Source organism: Podarcis melisellensis (assembly GCF_964234715.1).
Source record: "Podarcis melisellensis genome assembly, chromosome: 16".
In the NCBI taxonomy this organism is placed as follows: Eukaryota; Metazoa; Chordata; class Lepidosauria; order Squamata; family Lacertidae; genus Podarcis; species Podarcis melisellensis.
This window is the reverse complement of record NC_138533.1, coordinates 33,914,281-33,926,940: the sequence shown is the minus strand read 5'-3', so window position 1 is coordinate 33,926,940 and position 12,660 is coordinate 33,914,281.

Below are 12,660 nucleotides of genomic sequence, written 5' to 3'. Positions count from 1 at the left end.
CTCATCCTGTGTATTCCATTTAAGCAGCAAGTTGTACATTCTCGAAATTAGCTTAGATTTTGGCTCAAGCAACTCTGTCTCTAGTTTCGATTTTTCCTCCTGGAAACCCACTTTTTTGTCTTCTTCTTCTTCTTCTTCTTCTTCTTCTTCTTCTTCTTCTTCTTCTTCCAAGAATTATCTTCATTGGGTGTCTTCAAGGGCCACAACAAACAATGTCAGAGGTTTTTGCCCAATCCCAGCTCTCTTGCCATCCAGCAATGTTTTTACAAGTTTGTTTACAGAGCTTATTGGGAAACAAAGTCCAAACATGGAAAAGGAAGAAAGGCAGCAATGGTCAACAATTTTTGGGTAGGGGGAGCTCAAATATTTTATTGGAGGCGCTGAAGGGACTTGGGACCCTATGCCTATGGTTGTAATCTCCTATCAGGCTGCAACCCCTTGATAATTTTCTTTGGATTTTCAGTTTGACTTCAGGCCTGGGAGGAAGTTCCATTGTATTCGATTGGCCTTGGTTCTGAATACACATGTGCAGGATTGTATTTTAAGCTTCCAGTGTATCCATGTCTGTATTTATTTTGGTTCATTTAAATTTCAGCCTTCAACAAAAGTGGGGAAGAAAATGTTATTTCCATCCTCTGCACAATGATTCCTGCAACAGCGATCTCCCCACTTTCAATCCCCAGGAGGCAAAACAGCAAAGACTAGTTAGGCATTCAAAGAATAAGAACACCAAGCAGAGAGCATCAGAAAACCGAGAGCCATGCTTGACCGTCCCCGGTGAAGAAAGATTTCCAGATGTCAGTCTCGATTTCTCTTTCTGTGTGTCTGTGTTGATGAATTACCTTATGTACTCCATCTGCCAAACTGATTTTATTCTGAAGTTAACTTTTTATTGCCTTTGAGCCTGAGAGACTTTGTCTCAATGTTTATTAGTTTGCAATGAAACCAAATTAAAGACAGTGAACATCCTACAATTTGGAGGAGTTTAGTCTTCAAGGATTAGCAAAGGCTCAGCTTGGCTCCTAGTGTTCCTGGGCAGCCAATCTCTGCTGACTGACAGCTTGTTGCTCTGTCCTTGGTGCTGAAAGGGACCCTAGGATCAACTGCAGCTCAGAAAGCTTTTTCACAGGATGCAAAACTCTGATATGGAAAGTGCTTCTGATTAATGGACTGCATTGACATCAGTGATGTTGCATGTGTGGTGATTCTACATGCATGTAGGATTATCGTATAGTTGACACGTGTGCCACAGTTATTCCTCCAGCCAAAATACTGCCAAGTTGCCTCAAATTAATATATTAAATTCAGTACCACATTATACTGTTTCATGGCCCTTATTGTCTCCTTAAGGTTGCTTGATCACAACCCTATAGTAATAAAAGAATCCACAGCTGGGGAGAATTTCTCCCAACATAGCAAACCCAATGCCCATCTGGCTTTGGCTTCACCTATACTTATAATCTAGTTCAGGAATGAGAAACCTCTTTTGGCCTAGTGGGCCAGATCTTTATCTCTTTATCCAGCCACCTCCCAAACATATGACAACATAATAAGTGGGCAACTCCCACCAGGGTTGAATTCTCCACTCACTAGCAGATGAATGGAGACTTCAGTCCCACTTTGCAGGGGTTTGTTTCACCAATCTGTTTCCTAACAATCTTCTGATTAAACAGCACCCAGCAGGATTGAACCCCACCCATGAGCTCCAATCACCCTGTGACATCAACTGATTGGCAGGCAGGTGTGGTTTGGGGAAAATGACACCATGGGCCAAATATCATCCAGCAATATCAACTAATATTGGGGGGAGGTTTTACATGATCTCCCCTAATTTGAATAGGTTCTGGTAAGGATGCTATGGACCACAGTGGGATTGTGATATGGATGTTTTAGGTTTGGATCACTGGTAGTGGGGCCATTTCCTCAAGGATATCATCCATTGCCTTGCAAGTCTTTCTCAGAAAGCCACATGCAGCTTCCACTCAGCTTCCACTGTGTATCTCTCTTGATACGATAAGTAAGTCCTGCTTTGTAAAATGGCTGTATAACTGCAGAAAAGTGGTCCCAGCTGACACCAACAAACTGACCGTGGCTTAATATCTTCCTCATTTTCTCACCATAAAGGTCAATTGGGGTCACAGTTTCTGTTAGGATTTGGGCCTAGTGACACAAAGGGAATTTAGGCCGACTATCATTCATTACATTTATACTTTTTTCTCAATTGAGAGCAACTCAACATTACACAGTTCTTCCTCCACCTTTTCCTTTCACAACAACCCTGTTCAATAGAGATCTCGACTGACCCAAGGTCACCCAGTGAGCTTCATGGTTGGGTGAGCATCTGAACCTGGATTTCCCCAGTCCTAATCTGCCACTCTAACCACTACATCACACTGGCTCTCCAGAGTATTTCCTGGATAACTGACACCTTGGTTTAAATTATCTGAAGGGCAATCATATAGAAGAGGGCAAAGACTTGCAGGGACATATGTAATGAACAGCTTAGAGCAGACAGAGTTCATTGAAACATGAAGATAAGTCTTTTGAAGCTAAGAGGAGGTCTGCAATGGACACAGTTAACTGGTGGTGAACTCTCCCTTACAGGGGGTCCTCAAGTCTAACAGCCTTGGGATAACATAAGGATAGTCAGTTGGAATAGGCCAACATTCATCTAGCCTAGCATCCTGTTCTCACAGTGGCCAACCAAATGCCTGAAAGAAGACCTGAGCACAACAGAATTCTCCCCACAGCTTTCTCTTTGGCTGCCCTAGCTCAGTATTTCCTACATTGAGCAGGGGGCCGTTCCAGATTCTATGATTCTATGACCTTAGTGCTTCATAAATAATTGTGGTTGTGTTTCCCTCCTAAGTGCCAAATTGGAAAAAGAGTAGAAATGAGTCTTACTTATTGCTCAGTAATCGCTGTTCACTTAGTGACGCACAATGGGTTGTGAAGGTAGCTATTTCATCCTGCCATTGATTGCAGGGTTGGCTGTTTGGGTGACATTGTCTAGGAAATTTAAGTGCTTGGACTGACACAACAGGTGGGGAGGCAGAATGGTGGGAATGCATGTTTACTCGCTGTGTGATGGAGAACCTTCTATTTAAGAGGTGGTGGTTTGGTTAGATTACTCCCATTATTGCGAGGGAGCGCTTTCTTTGGAATCGAAAATTCTGGTAGGGTTGTGCAAAAAGTTTTCCAGAGAATATTGGTGGGTGGCACATTCATAGAGGTGGAGTAGTGTGTAAAAAGAGGACAAAAAGGGGCTGGGGAATGTGGAGAAATTTATGATGCCTTTTGAGGCACTTTTCCTGGGGAGGAGTAATATTTTTAAAAGATTAACACTAATACACATGGGGGGGCGCAAAACTGATGATTGGATTTGTTTTGTTTTCCTCTAACATGTAATTGATGCAATAATAGTGCCTTCGTTGTGGATTTATACTGGACCATCTGCACATAATTCTCTGTTCTGCAATGCTGTCCCCAGTGTCGCCACATTATTGCCATGTGTATTGTTGCTCTTGCGCTATAGCTCAACAAAAGTGGGTTTGAAAAGTTGCAGGATTTCAGCATGAAGCTATGGGACATGCACTGATTGGAAACAAGGCCATATGGGTATTCACACAAGCAGTATCAAAAGTGGTGTTGCATATTGGCCCCAATCAGATAGGTCTCTTCCTAAAAGCTCCCCTTCCCTCTCTTCTTGCTTTAAAATTCTTTTTTCATGCTGCTTGGCCTTCCTTCCAGGCCATCAAACCTCACATTACACAGGAGGAGAGAGGACTCAGGAAAAGTCCTGACCATGACTATATCATACCTGTCAGGGATGCAAGTGGTTGCTCACGAGTAAACAGCCAGGACTCTGACCTGTCTTTTACAGGTTTTATTAAGTACAAACTACAGTGGTGCCCCGCAAGATGAACGCCTCGCAAGACGGAAAACCCGCTAGACGAAAGGGTTTTCCGTTTTGGAGGCGCTTCGCAAAACAAATTTCCCTATGGGCTTGCTTCGCAAGACGAAAATGTCTTGCAAGTTCCTGCAGTTTTTTTCCCTCCCCCCCTTTTCCTAAGCCGCTAAGCCGCATATCAGCTGATCCGCTGATAAGCCGCTTAACAGCTGATCGCTAAAAGCCGCTAAACCGCTAATAGCGCTAATCCGCTAAGCTGTCAATGGGCTTGCTTCGCAAGACGAAAAAACTGCTATACGAAGAGCCTCACGGAACGGATTAATTTCGTCTTGCGAGGCACCACTGTATGTACAGTGCAGGAACCCAAAGTTCATGTCCGTCTCAGTCACTTGCAGATTCCGGGAATGGGTTCTTCCAGCATAAGAACTTAGACACCCTGAGTCTCCACCTCCTTTCTTTACGTTTGACCCCCTTGGGAAAACTAGGCGATGGAAGCTGCATGTCTGTTTCCCTATCAGCCTGGCTGGGAGCGGTGCTAGGGCTCACAGTAACCTCTGTGAGCTTTTGCCTCACTTCACCCCTCCGTTTCGCCAGAGACTTCACTCTCACCACTCCCTGACAAAGTGTTACTGCTCAGCAACGTTGGAGGCTCCCTGATGGCAGTACCCTGACAATACCCCACTGACAAAACTATGTAAGAGCCTGCTGGATTGAGCCAAAGGCTCATCTAGCCCACCATCCTCACAGTGGCCAACCAGAATCCTGTGGGAAACCAGAAAGCAAGACCTGAGCACAAGACTTACACTCCCTCCTTGTGGTTTCCAGCAGCTGGTATACAAAAGCATTGCTGCCTTCTACTCTACAATGCTATGATTCTATGAATCAGCCCCCCGCCCCCAAAGCCAAGTGGGGAAAGGCCTGCAAGACAGGGAGCAGGTCTTCCAGCACTCACAGCCAAGGGGTCTTTCCCCACATATGCCTCTCAGCAGCTTCGATCCACAGAATGCATTGGTACCACATCATACTCCTTCTGTGCGTGTAAGAAATCGATAGGTAGGGAATTCCTACACTTTGGAACTCCCTGCCAATTGCCATCTGACAGGTGCCTTTGCTGTACACTTTTGGACACCTGCTTAACCTTCATCCGATGTCTGGGAGGAAAAAAACCGCACTGTTTTTAGGGTGTTTTTTCCTACTCCTGTGAGATTTTCAATTCATTTTATCCCCCAAACACTGGGAGCCAGAAAAACACTTCGAGACAGAACTTTTTATCCTAGAAGAAGAAGAAGCTATTAAAAAGTTGGTGATCTGGACACAAAGACCTTGACTGGAATTCAGCATTCAAATGGAAAGTGATCTAAAGGAAGTTTGAGATTCCTAAGGCACTCTGGAGCCCACCAGCACAGATGGAGCCGTGAGTTCACTTTTCTGAGGCCTTCAAAACACACTGACAGAAATTCATGAATACTTCCCTGTGGCTGAGACACTAGGAAGCGTTTAATCCTGGCAAAGGCGGAGAAAGTGTGTGGTCTACATATTTTATTATTGCTATGCTTAGCTAATAAGGATAGGAAATTGGTCTCACTAGTTAGATCTCTGCAGACAGCTCAGTCCAGCGAGAGTGATGGAGAATGGCCAAAAAATCAGGGAAAGAACACAATTTGAGCAACCGATTAATCCATGCAGTAATGAGGCTCTGTGAAAAATAGGTGGTGATTTGTCAAGGATGGCTAGAAATGCTGAATTTGGAATTGGAAGGGCTCTAGAGGGTCATTTTTCCCCAAGCTTATATTATGTGACATCATACTTAAAAAGCATGCGTGATAAATGTACAACCTGGTTATTCCTCCACACTGCGGAACAAAATGTGGATTGAACTTGTGCCACAACTAATAACAACAATAATAATTTATTTTTGTGCCCTGCCCATCTTACTGGATTGCCCCAGCCACTCTGGGTGGCTTCCAACAGAGTATACAAAAACACAACAGAACATCGCACATTAAAAGCTTCCCAATATAAGGCTGCCTTCAGATGTCTATGGAAGGTTGTATAATTGTTTAACTCTTTGACATCTGATGGGAGAGCATGCCACAGCGCAGGTGCCATTACCAAGAAGGCCCTCTGCCTGGTTCTCTGTAACCTCATACTGTATCTCTCAATGAGGGAACCACAGGAAGGCCCTTGTGTTACCATAAAGCACCAAAGCTGCAGCAAGCAAAGGCTCTAGCAGCTCAGGCAGCTGCTTGTGGCTGGAAAGCCAAACAGGATGTTTGTGACTGCTGCCATGGGAACAAAGGGGCAGTCCATTCTGTATTGAGCACCGGATGTTAGCTCAGTGTGTGTGTCATATGACCCGTACTGGAAGTACATGGGTGGAGTTTATTCTAACTGCTGTGGAGTGCAGACATGTTTCTCTGTACTGATGTAAGAGACAGAAATAAAATATGTAAATAGATTTCTGTCTGCTTCTTTCCCCTCCCTGGGGGACACCAAAGGGGAGAGAGAATGAACGGTGTGTTCTTCTCACATCTGGGAAGAATCGCCGAGACCTCGCCTGCTTATCAGCAGAGTGGCGCAGCGGGGAGGTCGCCAAGGAATATCTGCTGGTGCCTACGCTGTGGCACATTCCTCTGACCCAGGCAGAATTCCAACACCTTGGAGCTAGACCTCAGTTAATAATAATAATAATAATAATAATAATAATAATAATAATAATAATAATACCCCACCCATCTGGCTGGGCTTCCCCAGCCACTCTGGGTTGCTTCCAACAAAATATTAAAATACTGTAATACATCAAACATTAAAAGCTTTCCTAAACAGGGCTGCCTTCAGATGTATTCTGAAAGTCTGGTAGTTATTGTTCTCTTTGACATCTGGTGGTAGGGCTTTGCACGGGGAGGGCGCCACTACCAAGAAGGCCCTCTGCCTGGTTCCCTGTAACTTGGCTTCTTGCAGTGAGGGAACCGCCGGAAGGCCCTCGGCGCTGGACCTCAGTGTCCGGGTAGAACAATGGGGTTGGAGATATACTAGACTGAGGCCATTTAGGGCTTTAAAGGTCAGCACCAACACTTTGAATTGTGCTCCGAAACGTACTGGGAGCCAATGTAAGTTATGTGGTCTTGGCGGCCGCTCCCAGTCACCAGTCTAGCTGCCGCATTCTGGATTAGTTGTAGTTTTCAGGTCACCTTCAAAGGTAACCCCACGTAGAGCACATTGCAGTAGTCCAAGCGGGAGATAACCAGAGCATGCACCACTCTGGTGAGACAGTATGTGGGCAGGTAGGGTCTCAGCCTGCGTACCAGATGGAGCTGGTAAACAGCTGCCCTGGTCACAGAATTGACCTGCGCCTCCATGGACAGCTGTGAGTCCAAAATGACTCCCAGGCTGTACACTTGGTCCTTCAGGGACACAGTTACCCCATTCAGGACCAGGGAGTCCTCCACACCCACCCACCTCCTGTCTCCCCAAAATAGTACTTCTGTCTTGTCAGGTTTCAACCTCAATATTTTAGCCGCCATCCATCCTCCAACCGCATTTCAATTACCTATCTCAGTGTCTCCAACCCTTCTCCAGCAAATTTTATATGTGGTGCAGCTGCTGCACCTATTCTCCTTCCATTTTTAGTTATTCATCTAGACCAGGGACTCAGCTATACTAGTAAAGAAAAAGCGCTTTATATGCATTATAACACTGTGACACCAGATGACGCTGTGGAGTCCCATCTTTCGCCAACAGGATTTCCCTTTCTGAAGTTTACAATGCATTTAACTGAATCACATTTTTGATGTGTCGAGATCCAGCCCTGAGGTCCACATTCTTTTCTGGGCAACCTTTTCTGGGCCATATGGCAGTGGTCGGATCCCCTGCCATTATTGGGCTCCAAATCACATCAGCCGAGCCAGCTTGGCCAATGGTCAGAGAAGGAGGGGAGTCCAGCAACATCTGGAGAATGAAGGTTGGAAAAGTCTACTTTGGGGAAAGTGGGTCAAAATCCATGTTAGGGCAGAAGTTTGGCTCACATCTCCCCTCTGCCCCCCTTTTCTTCTTCTGCTCCTTTTCTAGAATTCCCAATGCAAACTGGTAAATGATAAATATAAGATTCAGCAAATGGTAGCTATGAGATATCGTCTTTCAAACAGTAAATTTCAAATGCAGATGACTCAGAAGGGGAAATTTAATTTGGGATTTAACAGAGATTTTTCATATCATTTTTTTCTGGCTTGACTCTGTACCACGCACACACTTTTTTAAAAAAAAACCACCCTTAATAAGAGTTTCTTTTGCTCACTTTTGGTTCAGGAACAACAAAGAGAACACGATAGGCAGCAGATTCAATGGAACACAAAGCAATACTCTTACAAGGTGTGTGATTTCTTTAATAATAAAAATAAAGTTTATAGGAGACATCTCTTCAAACTCCACCTGCTACTTATTAAAAATGTGACCTTTATTAAGATCTCAAGGCTCAGCTGCACAAATACTGTTGCATAAGAAAATAAGGAAAGCATTGTGAATGCTAACGCAGACCAGAAAGTAGTCTAGGAAGCTCTTTCCCACAGCGACTAACCAGATGCCCCGGGAGATCCCACAAAGAAGACAGGGGCGAATAACTCTGTCCCACTGTTGTTCCCAAGTAACTTGCATTCAGAGGCATGCAGCCTCAGATGTCAAAAGGAGTGTGCATTAAGGCTATGCACAGCTACCCCCTAACTGTTCAGGTGGGTTCAATCCTGCTGGGTGCTGCTTCGCCAGTGCTTTTCCTGTAGGCAAGACAGCAAGTGGGATTGAACCCATGACTCTCCAGCTTGTGAGCAGAGGCCTCAATCCTGCTGGGTGTTGATTTGCCAGTCACTTGTGGGATGTGAAACACAGGAGCAGTCAAGTACAACATTCCTAGAGTGAACAGGTTTGTGCATGGGGAAGAACGTTTGTCCAGCCAGCAGGTAAACTTCCTGTTTCCTTCTGGACTGGGACAGACTTCCTCTGCATGTGACTAGAGGTGGGTGTGGCCTCACCTGTGCAGGTAATGACAAAAGCACAGGACAGGGCAGCCATCTCTCTCTCTTTCACTACATGCATCGAAGAAACAACATCTGCTTAGCCAAAGATGCTCTCTTGGCCTCCAGCCAAGAGAGGACAGAGGGACTGTCTTCTTATGCAATAGTTTCCAAGCGTGTGTTCCTTTTCTAAGCTAAGTCTGCCTTCTGGGATCTGATTGTGAACAGAATGTAAGTAAACTCTTTTTATACTTTTGTAGAAAACTGTGTCGTGTCTTATCTTTTATGGGGGAATAAGTGGGAAATACCAGAACAGTTATTATAGAGGCTTTAGCAAGCCTGAGCAAAATGCATCCGCTGCAAATTTAAAAGAGGGGACTGTTACTCTGCTGAAATTGTGGAACTTGTTAACACAAGGTGGATAAGGATATACTCCGACAATATATCCTCTCCTGCATCCCTGAATATTCCCACATCCCTGACCTGCAGCAATCTGGGGGTGTATCCTCATGACTTGGCTAAATCCACCTGAATTGGGCTGGTTCGGTTCAGGCTTTGGGCTTCATCAGATCCAGACACCCTTGGAGGAAGCTGATTTTCTAGATCCATTTCCATTGGCATTGAGGCCCAGTTTTGGCACAGAAACTGCTTTGCTCACCCTGTATGATGACCTATGCCGGGAGATTTTGATTTGATTTCACCGAATCACAGAATTACAAGTTGGAAGGGGTTTCTATGCCACTTGATATATTACAAATATGGCAAAGCGGTGTACCAAAAAAACTGAAGCTGCAACAGGCAACTTAAACAAAATATTACAAATATATACAGATACTTATAAAATATTATATTAATTCAAATGTTCTAATATATATATATATATATATATATATATATATATATATATATATATATATATAAATTAATATAAAATTATTTTCCTTCTGACAAAGGGCTCTCTCGCTCTCTCTTTCTCTCTCTCTTTCTCTCTAAGAAAACAATCTCAGCCCTGAACAGCTTGTAATGGAATGTCAGTTTGGAAATCATTAAAAAAGAGAGGCAAAAATGGGGCTTTTTGCTGCGCAATAAAGAAGAAGCAACATGATTAACGTTATATGTACCTAGATCCTCTTTTCAAACCCCATTAGGTCTCTAATGAAAGGCATCTTGGTTTGAGATGGAAGACAATGTTAATGAATCAACTCCATCTTATCCACTTTAATGGAAGGATATTAATTTTAACGCCCTGTGATACCAACATGGGTATGTTTCTCCAGTTCAGTGGCACATACGCAACACATGCCACACTCTCCAGTTAGCTACATTATTTTTATTTTTTATTATTATTCCATTGCTTTTCTTCGTTTAGATTTTTGTTATGCTGGCAAATAAACCCGAATGAATATTTAGACTGCTGCAGAGAATCTCACCCACTCGATGTTTCCTGGGAAAGAATCAGGCCCTAAATTTCCCCAGTGACAGCTGGTGCCCATTAGTAGAATTAGTAGAATCTTAGAGTTGAAAGGGATCCGAGGGTCATTTAGTCCAACCCCCTGCAACACAGGAATCTGAGCTAAAGCATCCATGACAGATGGCCACCCAACCTCTGCTTAGAAACCTCCAAGGAAGGAGAGTCCACCACCTCACATGGAAGTTTGTTCCACTGCCGAACAGCTCTTACTGCCAGAATTTCTTTTCCAAATGTATAGTTGGAATCTCCTTTCCTGTAACTTGAAGCCCTGAGTTCGAGTCCTACCCTCCAGAGCGGGAGAAAACAAGCTGTTTCCATCTTCCATGTGACAGGCCTTGCGATATTTGAAGATGGCTATCATATCTCCTCTCAGTCTCCTCTTTTCCAGGCTAAACATATGCAACTCCTTCAGCCTTTCCTTGGTTTCCAGACCCTTGATCATCTTCGTTGCCCTCCTCTGCACACGTTCTGCACATGTAGAGTGGAAGGCAGGGAGCCCAAGTGAATATGCTATGTGTACTTTCCCTTGTTTGTTGGTTTGTTTGTATCACAAAAAAAACTTCAATAAAAACAAAATTGGAGCCAGAGCTGATGACAGGTGGAGCCAACTGTAGTTTTGTCCCAATCTTCCTCCTCCTTGCTGAGTTCTGTCAGGATCTGTGCCCCAAAGCCCTGGGTCACCTCCAACCATGGATTGATTAGCAGAGTAGTGGATTTTGGCGGTTTGCATCGAAAGGCAAGCCTGCCAGTTTTTCGCTTTTTCAAAACAATATGAGAACTGCAACAAAGACCTATTTTGAAATTCACACAAATTTAGCAGTACAGAAAAATGCATACAATGCAAAAAAAAAAATGCATTATATTAAGGAGAACGGCTTTGCAAGAATGTTCATTTGGGGGGAATTGCCTACAAATGTGTATAGTAGGAGAACCAAAGTGTGGCAGCATCACCTCCTTGGAACTCCCTGTCCATTTATATTAGGCAAGCGCCTTCACCTTTGCGTTTTCAGCACCTGCTAAAAACTTTGTTGTTGCTGCTGCTCTAGCAAGCCTTCCCAGACATGTAATTTTATTGGGTATTGTTGTTGTTAGTTGTTTAGTCATGTCCGACTCTTCGTGACCCCCTGGACCAGAGCACGCCAGGCACTCCTGTCTTCCACTGCCTCCCACAGTTTGGTCAAATGCATGCTGATAGCTTCGAGAACACTGTCCAACCATCTCGTCTTCTGTCGTCCCCTTCTCCTTGTGCCCTCCATCTTTCCCAACATCAGGGTATTTTCCTGGGAGTCTTCTCTTCTCATGAGGTGGCCAAAGTATTGGAGCCTCAGCTTCAGGATCTGTCCTTCCCGTGAGCACTCAGGCTGATTTCCATCAGAATGGATAGGTTTGATCTTCTTGCAGTCCATGGGCCTCTCAAGTGTCTCCTCCAGCACCATAATTCAAAAGCATCAATTCTTCGGCGATCAGCCTTCTTTATGGTCCAGCTCTCACTTCCATACATCACTACTGGGAAAACCATAGCTTTAACTATACGGACCTTTGTCGGCAAGATGATGTCTCTGCTTTTTAAGATGCTGTCTAGGTTTGTCATCGCTTTTCTCCCAAGAAGCAGGTGTCTTTTAATTTAGTGACTGCTATCACCATCTGCAGTGATTATGGAGCCCAAGAAAAAAAAATCTCTCACTGCCTCCATTTCTTCCCTTTCTATTTGCCAGGAGGTGTTGGGCCCAGTGGCCATGATCTTAGCTTTTTTGATGTTGAGCTTCAGACCATATTTTGCACTCTCCTCTTTCACCCTCATTAAAAGGTCCTTTAATTCCTCCTCACTTTCTGCCATCAAGAGGAGTTTATTGTGTATAATTGTTTTTAAAGTGCTGGATTTTACTCATATTTTGATTTGTAAACGTTATGCCATCTTGCCTTTAAAATACGAGTTTTCCCAGCATATTTTAATGTATCTTTTTATTCTTCCCTGTAAAACATTTAGAGCCTGTCACTATCAATTAAACGTGTGTGAAATAAACAAACACTTCGTGCTCATGATGGGCTGTATCAGTGAGATATCAGTGTTAGAAAATAAGCATAAAATGCATTATTGTCCATTTTGCTGAATATTACCTTCCTTTTTATGCCAGAAAGGGAAAGTAAGCAAATTATCATATTTAGGCAGTTTCTGTCAGTTACCTGAAACGTGGGGCAGGGAGTGATGTGTTGAGTGCTTCAGAAGCTTATGCAACCTGGATTTGACCCGTCATATTTCTCTGGTGTTTATTTGA